The sequence below is a fragment of the Aethalodelphis obliquidens genome, unplaced genomic scaffold (genome assembly GCF_003676395.1).
Source record: "Aethalodelphis obliquidens isolate GAN/ISIS:26980383/991018 unplaced genomic scaffold, ASM367639v1 scaffold19, whole genome shotgun sequence".
NCBI classification, from domain to species: domain Eukaryota; kingdom Metazoa; phylum Chordata; class Mammalia; order Artiodactyla; family Delphinidae; genus Aethalodelphis; species Aethalodelphis obliquidens.
The window spans coordinates 19,031,312-19,046,902 of NW_020837963.1; the positions used below are offsets into that span (position 1 = coordinate 19,031,312).

A 15,591-nucleotide genomic window follows, 5' to 3' on the forward strand; every position below is an offset into this window, starting at 1 on the left:
CCATCTTAGCAGCCACTCCCTACGGTGAGCCCTGAGGAAACTCAGGTAGTGAAAACACCGGATACTGGCCCCAGATAGCTGAGGTGCATATCAGAGGAATTATTTCAGTGAACCCAGACTCTTGCATCTTCCCATACACAGAAAAGCGCTAAATTCTTCATTTTGCCCCAAATAAAACTTAACTCGCAACTGTCACATTGTGCATTTTTTTTAAGTCAACACCACGCAGCTTCCAAGACGACCCTGGACATGGTCATTTCAGACCTGGGAAGGGGGAGGGTAGAGGAGAAGAGGCAGGGCTTTCCTCTTAGGTAAGTGTGGTGAAATTCACACACATCAGTCCCACACACATTCCATCCAGGAGTGCTTGGGACCTTGACCTTTTTCAGCTCAAGGCAGGCTGACAAATGCACACTCTTCAAATGCCCACTAATAAGAGAAAGATCCATATTGATGGGCAGTTGCCAGTCTTGGCTACATAGACATGGCAGATCTTTTTCATCCTTTACCTGTGTTCCCATTATTATTATTGATTCAACAAAGACAAACACCAATTCAGTAATAATTGAGAACTACTTTCAAAGAACCTCCCTTTGGATGTTCAATGAAAACTCAGAGTTCTTTAAGAATTGAAGTTAATGCCGTAAAGGTAAAGATCATGTCTTCAACTGGCATAAGCAATAGTTTAGTGAGAAAAAAGAGGAGTTACTATCCTGAACGGAGGGTACATCTCGTCCAGTGGCCAGTGCCAGGAATAAACCTCCCATAACACACTTAATTTCGCAATACTATACCAAGGGGGGCGGATATCTTCCTGACCCATCTGGTGAGCAGCTCCTGCCCTGAAGCATGAGGAGGAATAGCTGGTGCGATTCTGTCCAGCCAGTGTAACTGCACGTGCTACTCTCCCTCATACGAATGTCTAATTATCTCTAGGATCATTTTCTCTCATTCACATCCTGTTGCCTAGAGTTACACAGGTTAAATATGTTGTTAATCCTTGAATGTTATTCTAAAAAGAGAGAGAAGAAGAAGCACTTATGAGTGTTTAATACATCTTTTTCAGGTCACCTGCTTTTTTTGAAAAACTCTTCTATTTATAGTTGATATTGCCCCCAGTGGTTTGAGAGGTTCATTAATAAACTACTTTTTTTCTTAAATATATCATTGGCTCCCTTTTCCCTATGCCAAACGTCTTTATTGATTTTCTATGACAATTTATAGTCATAAAATAACTTCCTTGCTGCTAATTTCACTGTAAATTTTATTGTGTTACCAGACACCCTCTGGACTGGACTCCAGCAGATCAATACACTGAATTTATATTTGTTATGGAGCTATTAGCACTGGTATCAGCAGGGTAATTAACTTCCCAAACAGAGATACCATTCTATCATTCCCCATCTTCATTATTCACAGCACGTATATCTTGAAGAAATATTTCTATTTGCATCTAACCCATCAAAAGAACTGATGGCCAAATTCCAAAAGCCATGTGAATTCTAGACTTTAGGGACATAATTTCTTGGCATAAGATATATTAGGGAAGGAGTGAGTTGAAGAATATATAACTTGCCAATCAGGGAAAGGGCTACACATAGAAACAAAATATAGAGGCCGCATGGAAGAAGAGCTCAGTATTAAATACCACTCAGAATTTAGATCATCCTTTCAGAAACATTAGAGCCAATCCTTATTTAAATGACCGTGGAATTCACTTAAAGGCCAGTGTCCAGGCCAGTGAGTTCTCACTGACAAAACAATTTGCCCCTTGTAATTTAGGAGGTGACTACCTTGTTTGAAAAAATATGCTTTATGTTTTATGACACTGGAAAAATGTGTAGTGTCTTTCATATATTTGTATTTGTTTATTTTTTGTGATGTCTTATATACCAAAGTAGTTTAAATTAATATTTAAACATAATTCATTTACTGACTGAGAGCATATGCTATGCAAAATTCTCTACTAAGTTCTTTGAATATGAACAAGGAATATTACCTGTTCTTGATAACTGCAGTTCTAGTGGGGATAAGAAGAAAAATATTCTGAAGCAAAAATTCCAACATATAAATATCTCACCACTACCTATGAATGGGAGGTCTGGGATTGAATGTGACTTAGGGAATAATTATCCTGAACTTTAACCCAATAATACATGTTGGGAACTCAAAAATATGGAATCAACACTAGTAAATTAAGGAATATAATTACATCAAAGAAGAAAAAGAAACTCATCTATTCTTAGATAGTGTTTGCCTAATGTTATCTTACTAAACGGACTAGGGATATTTTATTTCTAAAGTAAATACGGGTTCTTTGAAACATGTCCTTTTAAAATTTCTTTGTTTAACCATTTCAAAAGCCCTGTTTAAAAATGATAGCATCTTTTATACCAATTTATGCTGCTTTTTATGTAATTAATTTCTATTATTATTTGAACATATTTTCCTTTACTGCTTTGTTTTTGGAATAAGTCTATCTTATTAGTTTTAAACTGCTCATATAATTCTATGCTTAAATCGGAAGATGATCTATCCAGCTTTGCCTAACCATCACTTTGCTTCAAATCACTTCCTGCTTCAATGGATGTTTTTGCTTTATAAATGTTGTCAGCCTTCCCTGTGTGTCAAGTGCACCTGAGGAGTTTGTTATCTATCTAGGTGACAGTGAGAATTCCTCAAGTGTCAGGAAAACCCAGAAATATAGGGCATTTGATAATTAGGTGTAACTTAATAAATGCCTAAGTACTGTGTTTCCTTATTGTCACTCACATAACTGTCTTGTAATTTCTTGTCATTATGGCCTACTTTTCAATATGACCATGTCTTAATATCCAATGTGTCAAATCAAATCCTACGGTTTATTGTGAGCAACCCCAGTTGGTCTGTTTTGAACGTTTCCCTCCCTTCCCAGTGAATGGAAGTTATAGTTATGCCCCGCTGGTGGCTTGAATCACCTCAATTTGCTCTGGCAGTCAGAGGCAGCTGCTCCGCGTGAAAGGCATGAGACCCACTGAACACCGTGTTAGGAGTGACCTCCAGCTGAATGGAATCGGCTCAGCCTTTTCTGCCCAGCCAGCAGAGTGTGTGCAAACAGATCTGCCCAAGTGCAAAACGGTCCAAGGATGTCAAGCAAGGCTGGGTCTCTTTTCTCTCATTCGCTTTCTTTATTTTCTTCCTTGAAAAATGAAACAGGATAGTGGACAGCCTGGTATAATCTTAGCAACATCTGTTGCCTTTCACAGGGGTCTTAGCCGGGGACAATAAGTTTCAGAAGGAGACTGAGTTCCTGTTGACAGGGGTAATATAAAAGCCCTCAACTGAAAGGAGCGTGGGCATTTTTCCCCCATACACAGTTAAGGCCTTTTGTGCCTTCTGTCAGAACGGGTAGGAAGAAAGGGTTTTCTCCTCTTCTTTCCTGATGACACTGCCAGAAAAAAAAATCTTTCCCAATTAGTGCTTAATGGACTTAAAGAACTGTGGAAAAGGTATTTCTCTCAATACCTCCATCTTAAGCTCAGTTAATCAGAAATGTGAGAGACTGTATGCTTTGCATTCTTTCACAACGGTTACTTCCCAGCTTCCTTACTAACTTTTATCCTAATTCCAGACAGTTTGGAGAACAATTGTTAGGTTCTTTTTTTTTTTTTTTGGTCAAAATGAATATTTCACACTGATTATGTCTTTTCCCATGAGTTTGATCTGTTCATCTGACTCCAATTCCCTAACTTTGGGCTGCAGGAAGCATTAAATTTAGGTAATTTATATAGGAACAGTTACCTGATTTTTGTGCAAGATACTTTTCAGAGCAATTTTGTTCACTCTTTACCATGACATCCTTTCATACACATGAGATACGATGCAGCTGATAATGTGTGTGCCTCCTGCCGTCTTCTGTTTCTTAAAACAAACAAGCCAACAGATGAAAATGAATTCCAATATCTAAACTTTTATTGACTTGATATATGTTTTTGGTATCCTTCACACAATTTTGAAAAAATATATAGAAAGAAAAATCTAAAGATTTAGATCTGTGTCTATTAAGAGAATGATAGATTTGGGTAGATTTCAATGATTATGATGTATGTTCTCTTTATAAAAAAGAGATATAAATACTTCTGAAAATATCTGAATTTATACGTTTCTTTAAAAAAACATAATGGGTCCTTTGATACCCAAATTCTTGTACCAACACAGCACATTCATGCACGATATATTTAATAATTGTTTAAAATGCTCTTTAAACATATTAGTTTAAATGGGTATAACGTATTATATCTCCAAATTAAAAATTTTGTGCTTCAAAGCCTGTACAAATATTGCTTTTAGTTTAACTGCATTATTATACTTCCGAATCTGCTCATATATGTGCGAGTAAAAATAAAACTACAGTATTGTATTCCTGACTCTCATTAATGATTAGCAAGTTTTTCCATTTTTAAGCCAAAAGTAAAAATAACAAAACAAATTCAGTGTAAAAAGTAGAATTTAGGAATACTGTATAAAGATCATGTGTTATAAATATGGAAGCATACGCTGGGCATAGTTGAAATAACTATATTTTTCAAAGAAAGGAATCCTTACAAATTGGGTATTAATTAGCATCTAAACCATCCTTTTAGGACAGGGGGAGCTAAAATTACTTGAGTGTTTCATAGCTAGTCTTCATGAAATGGGATGATTCATATTTTGCTATTCTTGCTTCTAATAGATTACTATTCTAATAGATTTATCTAAATGCTAAGATCCCATTTAAATCAATATGAGTGCCAAGCATGGAAAACCTTGATAGCATGTGTAAAATGAAAAAAAAAAAAAAAAGATCAAAAGCCATTTGCCAACTCACGTATAATAAAGTAGATGTGTTCCAGTGGGTGGTATTAAGGTTTCCCAGGTAATATAAGAATGCAGCTGTGCTAGTACTGAGGTTTCCATTCACTTTGAATACACTGTATAGATAACATCCACGCACAAGAATAACAAGATCTAATTATGTCTAACGGTTAAATGGGAAAAAAATCTTTAGACTTTGAAATCTGCCTACTTGCATATCTTATGCTATGGACTGAATGTTGTGTTTCCCCCCAAATTGATATGTTAAGGCTCTGATCCCCTGTGTGATGATGTTTAGAGGCAGGGCCTTTGGGACATCATTGGATTTGGATGAGGTCTTGGGGTGAAGCCCTCATGATGGGATTGGTGTCCAAATAAGGGGATGAAGAGAATAGACCTCTCCCCCTTGGCCACAAGGACACTGCAAGAAGCAGTCTGTCTACAGCCAGGAAGAGGGCTCTCACCAGAACCATACCTGCCGGCACCCTGATTTCACACATGGAGTCCCCAGACAACACGTGAGAAATAAGTGTTCGTTGTTTAAGCCACCAAGTCTAGGGTATTTTCTCACAGAAGTGAAAGGGGACTAAGATATCTTACCTTCAGTATTAGGGATTGTAAACTGACACACCTACAAAGGCGCAACAGTTACACTGAGGAGTAAGCTGACTGTGGCGAAATGGAGTGTATATGCCCATCTCAAGGAACAGAGAGGCCTCACATTAGTCATACTTTATAATATGAAATTGTAAGTGTGTCAGATTTTCAGTGTGTAGAAGAGAAGTCAGAGGGAATTCCCAGGTGGTCCAGTGGTTAGGACTCTGTGCTTCCACTGCCGGATGCCTGTGTTCAATCCCTGCTCGGGGAACTAGGAACCCGCAAGCTGTGCGGCGCGGCCAAAAAAGAAAAAGAAAAGAAAAGAAAAGAAAAATACATGTATATAGATAGAACATTTGTAAAATAAAGAAAAAACAAGAGAAGTCAGAAACAGAGACGTGTGTATAATCTTCCAATAACAAATACTGGAAGACATGAATAAAAATAATAAACAAACAAAACCACTATATGGGCCCAACTTGTCTGCAGGTTGGATGTAATCAGAGGAGCACTGATTACAGTGCTCTTGGTTAAACAAACTAAAACACCTAAAACTTTGTCTTGCTCTGTTATGTATTCACTCACACATGACACTCAAATTAGTCAAATTTGCAAGGTCGGTTAAGGAGCTGTCTTTCATAAATTAAGAAAGATATATTTTGTCTTAATCTATAGGGGAATATTTAAATGGTTAAAGAATACCTAATAATTTTCTAACAAGTAATAGAGCTATTTTTCTTCATTAACTATGGGTTAAAAACTTATTTAGCTTTTTCACTTTTGGGTGGAACTACTTGATATTTCATACAATAAAGGAACTGAATTATCCATCAATATGGATTCTAACATCAAATTACTTTCTTGCCGTGAGCTATTCATTTGACTTTATAGTTCTCCAAAATATAGGAGTTTTTCCCCCTAAAGCGACAGACTCATTCAATTCTTATTCTTCTAAGAATGAGAATTATGATTTACATTAGTAGTTAAATAAAATTTTAAGGTGTGATGGAAAGCCACGTCTACAGAATTATTTGTGAAAATATATTCAATTTTAATCATTATAAATCCACTAGAGTCCAAGCTATAAAAAAGTCAAATTAAAAGTGAGAAAGGCTACAACCAAATTCTTTTCTCATGCTTAGAAAAGCTATGAAATATAAACCAAAAAATCCTTCTTGATATTTGACATGCAAAATATCAAATAATTATGTCTACATGTCTAGGGGTTTTGGAATCCTGCATTGGCTGTTGCCCTGCGGACCAGCCAGCATGCTTTCATTACTGGGTTTAGCGTCTTATTCCCCTACCTTGAGTTTGTCATGAGATGATGAACCAATCCCTTTAACCTTCCTGAATTTCAGTTTCATCGTTGAGAAAATGAGGGAATATGCTTAAGTGTCATCAAAGGTGTCTTATGTAGGTCATTTCATGCATAAGGTATGGAGCCCAATTATCCTCCGTGACTGGTGGTAATTCAGTTGCTTACTGAGGCCCATTAACCCTTTCAGACCATGATTCATAACCACAGATTTATTTGGAAGGAAATCTTTAAGTTCCTCACGAGAAGTATAACATTTTCCTGTCAGCATTAAATGTAAAAAGCCCTAACTAAATAAATGTGGCATAATGAGGATTCATTTCCAGCACAATTTTTTCTCACACAAATACACAAATGCGTTAGAAAATATCATGCCTTATTTTGTCCATAAGGTCTGTTTATGTTGGTCCTCATATACGACATCTGTCTCAATCAAGTTAGTTTTCTTATTTACTCTCTTGTAGTGAGAGGCCCTTGTTAATTTGGGGTGTAGAGTGACCATTTTGCCAGATGGGAATGAAGTGAAGGAAAGATGCTGGTTGCCCTTTTTAATCATTCAGACCTAACAGTGAAAAGTGGAATCACTTGTAGTTCAAAAAGATAATGACTACTTGAGATATCACCTTTGGTATCGGAGTAGTTCAAGTTCATAAAAAGACTACTGCTCTTCTTAACCACAAGTATCTTCTAGGGTGGTGGTTCTTCGGTATTTTATTAAGCATGCTTACCTTCCTTTGTAGAAACTGGCTCATTTCATCTAATTTTTCTTCCTAAGGTATATAGTTTCCTCATATTTTCCCTTCCTGGATTTGCTTTCTGAATATGAGTTTAGCCTCAGTCACATACTCCAGAGAGCTGTACTGTTGGTTCCATGCAGCTGCTGGAAGTAGGGTCATTCCTACACGCACATTTTATGTGTGTTAGGAGAGTGCTAAATATAATTTAGTGACACCAGCTATAAAACCTGGAAAACCCAGGGCAAGCCAGCTCTCTGAGTCTGCATGCAGGGAACAATCAGGTTAGTGCACAGGCAGAGAAAGTGTCCCGGCACAAGCTGAACAAGAGAACGCATGCTTAGGGAGCCCTCTTTCTGTCTAGGTGAGCAGAGGATTCTGTATAAGAATCCCGTTCTATGTAAACAACAAAAACATTCCCCTATTAAATCCCTTTGCTCCTTGGAGACTGTTTGAGGTTCTCTGAATATTCTCCTGATATTCTGCCGTCTCCTACTGTCTATCTCCTAGTCCTGTCCAAGACCCAGGTGAAAGGTCATATTGGCTTATGCTTTTAAGACCCTCCAGTAACAAGTGTCTTCCTTCTTCAAATCCCATACCTCGATGCTTATGGTTTTCTTACTGAGTTTAGCCTCATCTCTCCCCTTTTTATAGTTCTGTATGTGCCTGGAATATTCCGTGGGGCCTTGGCATTACTTTCCTTTTTAGTTCCTGCAATTTGTGGCATCAAACCCAGCAGACAGCACACACTCAATAAATATTTCTGAAATGAGTTTATTGTGAAAATCCACTTTTTTTTCCAGAAGATTCTCTGGTTTATTACAGAGTGACAGAGCAATGTTTAGCAGGAATTTGCATTAGCGCTTTTCTCTTCGATGGTTTTAGAAGGCTTTTATGGAACAACTATAATTCAAGAGACAGCACAGGCCTAGCTATATTATTTCTGACAATTTTGATTTGAGCCGCTTTTTAAAAAGTAATTTGTGTTCCAACTATTGTAATTCCAGAGATACAATTGCACATCAGTGGTATCGTACGCTATTTAAATAATTAAGTGTTCCCTTGCTTTGGCGTTTAATACCAAATCCAAGTCAGATGTTTATCTGTTTGTGTTTGTTCGTCAGAAAGAAAATGTTGAGAAATTTGACATGTAGCAGCAGGAAGCTCTACTTCTTTAAAATGGTAACCAATGACCCACAATATCTCAGATATTCTGAAGCCCCATGAAGAAGCTTTGAGTATCTGGAGGATTCTGGAAAGATAGTCTGGGCAACTTCCTTTGCTTAGAACAGGGGAAAAATGAATCCTTCACCCTTGCTTTCTGACCCCTCCATGGGTCATTTTGTTCCCATTTTCTTTCTGTGGGTTTTTTTCTAAATAGTTGGGGTAAGGAGTGTGCTACCTATAATCTAAAGCATAAGATATACAGGTAGGCAGATTTAAAATGTCTAAAGTTGTTTTTCTGTTTAACCAATAGATCTTATTCTTCGCTGTGGAAGTTCTCTGTACTGTGTATTTGAAGTGAATGGAAACCTCAGTACTGGTCCATGAGCATCATTGTATCACCTCAAAAATCTGAGTACCACCCACTGGGACGCATTTACCTTATGATATGTGAGTTCGCAAAGGACTTCTGAGGTTTTTTTTCTTTCTCATTTTACTTATGCTTTCAAGGTTTTCCATGCTTGGCACTTTTATTGATTTAAATGAGACCTTAGTCCTGTGTTCTTACTGTGGCTCTGTTGCCCTCCTCAATAGACAACCTTGCATTTTCTAACTTACTGCGTGCTGACCTTGCTCTGTGAATATATTCAGGGCCCTTTAACTAAGCAGTGTACTCTCCAAGGAAGTATTCATTTTTGGACAGACTGACTGCTTGGATAATGAACAAGCAGCCCTTGAGAGCACCTTAAAAAGTAAAATTGTATCATCTCAGACTTTGGATTTGTTCAGTCTAGCAACTGCGAGGGGCACGGTCACCAGTGAGATGCGGTCAAGGGGCGGGGGAGGGGTGATTTCACGATGCTAATCCTAGGCACACATCTTTCTTCTCTCAGTGATCATTTATGCTCTGTTATTAACTGCATTCAAGAAATCTTCAAATCTATTTCTATTTTCTGATTACATGCAAGGGATTTTCACACACTAGTGCCACAACTAGAGTCCAGGCCAATATTTTTCTCACCTGGATTTCTCCAGTAATTTCCTAAACACTTCCTCACCTTCAGTGCGCAAGGCAGCCAGGGTGTTGCTTTCTCATACAGTCATCATCATAATTTCCCTTCGTAAAACTCCTCATGCTCTCGCATTGCTCTCACGGTACAATCCAAACATCTTCTCTTCCCATTCGATACTTTTTGTCACGTTACATGCTTCTACACCTGATATTCTGTGTCTACCTGATCACAGTGCTCATGGCGGTGCATGGAGATGTATGCACCTTCTTATTTTTGCAATAGGTTGGAAGGTTCCTGAAGATAAGAACTACATCTTCATCTTTGTGTTCTCAAACCCTAGACTAAGGATCACACAGTATGGGTTCATATTTACCAAGTTAGTAAATGACTGTAGAGAGCTAGAAATCTCTCCTACGAAGTCCTTTCTTTTCTACAAAATGGAAGTATACTTAATTAGATGAAATAGATTGAAGAATATAGACATACTCAGGAAAATTCTAAGCATTACATAATGAAGATACATTTTTATTATTATCCACACGTTTACATTGGGAGAGACTGTTACAGGAAACTATAAATGATCCGACTTTTTGAGAGCTTGCCTTATGTAACTGCTTGTTACCTTCTGCCACATCTATGTTTTCCTACCCAGGGCTCCCCAGAATTGCTAGAAGCACTCAGATCTCAGTGATTAGCTTTTTTCTGCCCTCAGTTGCCAGATACTCAAGCCACATCTCTGGTTTTAGAGTAAGATCAGGATGGAATGAATATGAATATAATTGAATCAGCAATCTCATCAGAAACCTTGTACTTGCACCAAATCTGCTTTGGGAGATAAAACATGTAGAGAAATACTTTTCCACACCAACAGAAATCATGGCAAAGTTCTCTTACCTTTTTTAATTCCTCCTTCTCCAAAATTCAGGTCTGGTACAGGTGATTTTATTAATTTCATCGAGAATGAAAATAAATTGAGAGGATTTTTTTAAGTAGGAAAGAAAGGGGGACATTTACCAAATTTGTGTACAGAATTAAGTGACAGTGAAGAAATGAAACCTTCAACTGAGAGGATTTGTAAAAGATTGTTATATATAAGAATAGAAATAGTAAAACATAAAGTTGAAAATTATATGGCAACATGAAATTTCACAAGCATATGCAGTTATGATTTACATTTGTTTTTTAATTTATTTAATTAATTAGTTAATTAATTAATTTTTGGCTGCATTGGGTCTTCATTGCTGCGTGTGGCTTTCTCTAGTTGTGGTGCGCGGGCTTCTCACTGCAGTGGCTTCTCTTGTTGTGGAGCACAGGCCCTAGGTGCACGGGCTTCAGTAGTTGTGGCACGTGGGCTCAGTAGTTGTGGCTGGCGGGCTCTAGAGCGCAGGCTCAGTAGTTGTGGCGCACGGGCTTAGTTGCTCCACTGCATGTGAGATCTTCCTGGACCAGGGCCCGAACCCATGTATTGGCAGGTAGATTCTTAACCACTGCACCAGCAGGGAAGTCCATGACTTACATTTGTATTTCATGGAATCTTAAACATTCAGTAGCATCTTGGGATTTATCTAGTACAGTGACTTTTTATTTGTGTTTCTAAGAAAACAAGGTTCTCTAATCAACCAAAAGTTGTAGGAAAAGGATGCAAGAGGGCTTCCCTGGTGGCACAGTGGTTGGGAGTCCGCCTGCCGATGCAGGGGACACGGGTTCGTGCCCCGGTCCGGGAAGATCCCACATGCCGCGGAGCAGCTGGGCCCGTGAGCCATGGCCGCTGAGCCTGCGTGTCCGGAGCCTGTGCTCCTCAATGGGAGAGGCCACAACAGTGAGAGGCCCGTGTACCGCAAAAAAAAAAAAAAAAAAAGGATGCAAGAGGAGAAAGGATAGAAAAAAACATGTCTTGTCCTTGAACTTGACCACGGTGTAAACTTGAGGAGCAATTCCTTTATTTGTCATTCCTAATGTAGAGCTTCCTCCTAAAAATAAAATACAAACACCATCCAGGGACCTAGAAGGCCCTACGAGACTTGTCCCTTGCCCACCACTCCAACATAAGCCCTCTTGATTCTCCCCCTTGTGCTGTGTTCTCTGTTTCTCAAATATACCCAACTCTTTCCTTTGCAAACATTTGTCCTTGTTTATTCTGTCCAGGCCATTTTCCTTCAGAGCTTCTCAAGTCCAACTCATTCTCATCAACATGTCTCAGCTTAAGTGCCATTTCCTCAGAGAGAGACCATCCCTGACCTCCCCAAACGAAAGGGTGTCCCTCAGTTACTGTGTGAAGCATCCACTGTTCTTACCCTTGCCTTCTACACTGTACTCTCTAGGTGGAGAAGAACCTCGACCTTCCGCTGTGATGAACCGACCAGAACTAGTATTCTGGTTAACTCACCCCTTCTAGAATCTGTGTCAAGGTTATAGTTTAAGGATATTTTTTAAAAAGGAAGGCAAGTAGCATGGAAACATCTGGTTCAGGACGGAAGCCCAAACTGGTGATCAATATTTATGCAGAGGCACAAGAAGATAAACAATTGAGGACAATTTTAGAAACAGTATGACCAAAATATCGTTTTAAAAAAAGGTCTCCAATTTTTTCCCTTTCTTATGTGGTGGCCATTGATTAGAACAAGATAATAAATAAATATGGTACAGTACCTGATTCCTGATCACACACCATCTCTTACAGATGAAAGATCCGGGCAGTCAATGAACTGGTTACAAACAGGTCGGTGGGCTCAGATTTGTGTTAATGCTGGATGGGATACAAACATTCACTTCTGTATTCAACGAATATTTGCTAAGGGTTGAACACGTGCTGTGTGTTAATCATACTGAATATCAATCTTTGCCTTCCTGAAGCGTTTGGTCCAGAACAATTATAAGGATAGGTCCCATCCCAGAAGCAAATTCATTAGATGAAGGAAGACAGATGTATGTAAGGCCACCAGAAAAATGTAAAGTTCTAGATTGTGTAATATTAGCTGGAATAATTGAGGATTTTCACAGAGAAAATCCTGTCAAAGTCCTCAAAGATGAAGCCAAGGTTTAATGTCTTGCTACCTGGAGAATGATGATGGTGCTGAAAGAGAAATACATACTGGGAAATCCAAGGTGGTACCTATGCGGAGATAGAGGTCTGTTCTAAACGTACCGAGTTTGGGTGATGGCTGACAGTTGAATGGAAATGGACTGTGAAATGGCCATCCAAGCAGACCTGGAGCTGGAGAGGTTTAGGGCTGGAGATATAACTTTTAAAATGAAGCAACTGTAAGTAAATAGCATAGCATGCGTGGTATCTGGAAAGGAATAGAAGCTTTAAAAAGGTTTGCTGTTAGAATTATTAGCATAGAATTCAATTTTAAATACTAACTAGAGGAGAGGGAAAATGCAAGCCAAATGGACAGGAGGAGCTGGATTGGGGGGAGGGCAAGTGTGCCCGAGTGAGCAAGAAAGCAGAGGTGCTTACACGGACGAGCCTGTGCCCACATGACCGGTATCTGGAGAATCACTGTTAAGGATGGATGAGAGACGCAGGGCAAGTTCCATTGACAGAATGAGAAAAATGAAAACGAATGCGCTTGGAAATGATCTATTCAATCTTCCTAACCCCTACGACAGAACATCCATCTCGTCATCAGCCTGAATCAAGCACCAGAGCAAAGGAAAACGAAGCGTGCTCAACTCTACTGGCTGTGGCGCGTCCTAAAAAAAAGACCAGAGCCCCTTCCCCACCTCGCAAGGGTCCTCTCTCCCACCCTGCGCGTAAATCACACGCCTCGGAAGTTTTGCATTAGAGAGCCCAGCAGGGGAGGAAATTGTCTGCAAGTAGAGAAAGTAGAACTAGAGCAGTCCGAGGAGATTGAAAGGGCAAAACTATCACGCAAGAAAACTGTAAGTTCTGATTAGTTTTATGACTTTGCCTTCATGCCTCAGGAGCTCAATTGATCACGGCTTCCGCGACAGGTTCGGGGGGGGAGGGGAGGTCGCTGGAAAAAATTCCCAAAACTCGCCTCCAGCTCCGCGCTGCCGATGCAAATACCTCGCCGAGAGATGGATGGGCTGCTGCCCCTCCTACTTTCACCGATCCTCTGGATTTTCCTGCGAAGGACTCGGTCTGCACCGAGCTGTCAGGAGGGCGGCGGAGGAGTGAAGCGCGGGGGTGCGCACGCGAGAGTGCGCGCGCGGCGGCGGAGCGGCTTCCTTGCAGAGAGCCCTCACTCGGGCTCCGGGAGGTGCTGGAGTCTCAGCAGCTCGCGGGTCCTGCCACGCACGGCGCTGTCTGCAGGCGCCCGCCGCCGACCACCCGCTCCTCCTCCGCTCCCGCCCACCTGGCCCGGCCCCGGCGCGCCCTCTCCATCTCTCCTGCGCCCGCCCACTCGCCCTCTCGCCCTCTCTCCGGACGCGCGCGCCCGCTCGCTCCGGACCTGGCGTCTGAGCCTCCCGGGGCCCGGACAGGGACCCCGCATCCTGCGCCCCGCGCCCCGCGCGGAGGGCTGTGATTGGAACAGGCGCCCGAACCGGGCCGCCGCAGCGGGTGCCGAGCGGGCGCCGCGGGTCCGCCCCGTGCGCCCAGCTGCGCGCACTGGGTCCCGAGGCACCCGCGGGCGCCCGGCTGCTGAGCGCGCCTCCTTTCGGATGCCAACGCCCGGGTGGCTGGCGCCGGACGCCGCGGAGAGGGCAGCGAGCCCCCAGGTAAGTTGGGGGTTCGGGGAAGGCGCCGCCGGGCAGAAGCGCGCCCTCGCCGTGCGCCTGGGGAAGCGGGACTCTTCGGCGGGCGGGAGGCGGGCGTGGGGATCCGTGTGGAGTTTCCCTGGCGTCCCCAAGTTACTGCTCGGTGGCCCTGAGCTGCGGCTCCGCCGGGCAGGGCGGGCTGGGGGTGCCTAGGGCGCGGGGCCCGGAAAGCCGGTGCTGATGGACACCAGGTGCAACGCGAGTTGGCGAGTTGAGGGAGAGAGCAGATCGCAGCGTTCTCCAGGTGAAGCGGTGCACGCAATCTGGTCCGCTCTCCTCAAAGAGGAGCACGAGGGACCCTGCTTTGACCTGGGATGGATAGGGGCAAAACTCCGCGCTGGCGGGGCGTCCAGCTTCTGCCGCGGTCTGAGACTGCAAAGGGGTGTGTGCCTGAGCGTGCGGGAGTCCAGCTGACCATCTGCGTAGACTCCGTGTACCTTTCGGAAAGGTGGAGCTCATCTAAGGGTGCTTTGCTTTTTCCTGTAATTAGTATTCTGCTGCTGCCGGGCATCCGCAGGGCTGGCCTCTACTAGGCATCCTGCCTCCCCTCCGCCCGGCTGTACCCAAGGCGTGCGTCGTTCAAAGGGCGCCCTGCTTCTCTGAATGCTTGGTGGACTTCTTCGTGGGCACACCTGGTCCACGGCTGGTTGCGGGTATTCGGCCTCCCAGCGTGGATGCACGAGGAAGAACCTATTGTCTTTATTGGCTTCACGTTTTAGATCGTTAATCTTACGGATTTCTTAGATACAGTTCAGGTGAGTAGAGATTGGCACTGAATTCACCCAGCAGTGGGAAGATGGGAACCTGTGAAGAAACCATCAAGGATTGGGTGTCTCAAGGCTTTGGAGATCTGAAAATTGAACCACGAATATACTTAAAACGCCTTTTACCTTGCAAGAAATATCTTCTCTTTATTGGATCACTTTTTAAGTGAAACATCTTTAAGACTCGCCTTCATAATTCCTGTAATCAGGCAGGTACTCAGATTAGTTTTCACACAAAAGTAGATAAAACTTTTTGGGAAAAAATAGAAGAAAGTGTAAGTAACATGTGAACATATGGCTTGAGCTATGTGACAAGTATGCATTTAAAAAAATCAGGTTAACAGCACAAAAATGTGTATTTTAAGAGTGTAGGGGCAGTAGTAGCCATTTTTTTTAAAAGGAAAGTTTGCGTTGATACACTGCCAGCGACATCTAAATAGTTT

At 41.7% G+C, this 15,591-nt stretch overlaps 1 protein-coding gene across 2 annotated transcripts in view; it reads left to right on the plus strand.

The window, feature by feature from the left end:
* CDH7 (cadherin 7) overlaps positions 1-15,591 on the plus strand; it is a 190,546-nt gene that overhangs the window by 51,947 nt on the left and 123,008 nt on the right. Inside the window, exon 2 of one of the 2 annotated variants that reach the window (XM_027118717.1) lies at positions 8,960-9,096. The exons of the other annotated variant lie outside the window; for it this stretch is intronic. The gene's annotated coding sequence lies outside the window, so the exon portion shown is untranslated. The remainder of the gene's footprint in view (positions 1-8,959; positions 9,097-15,591) is intronic. 2 annotated transcript variants of the gene reach the window in all.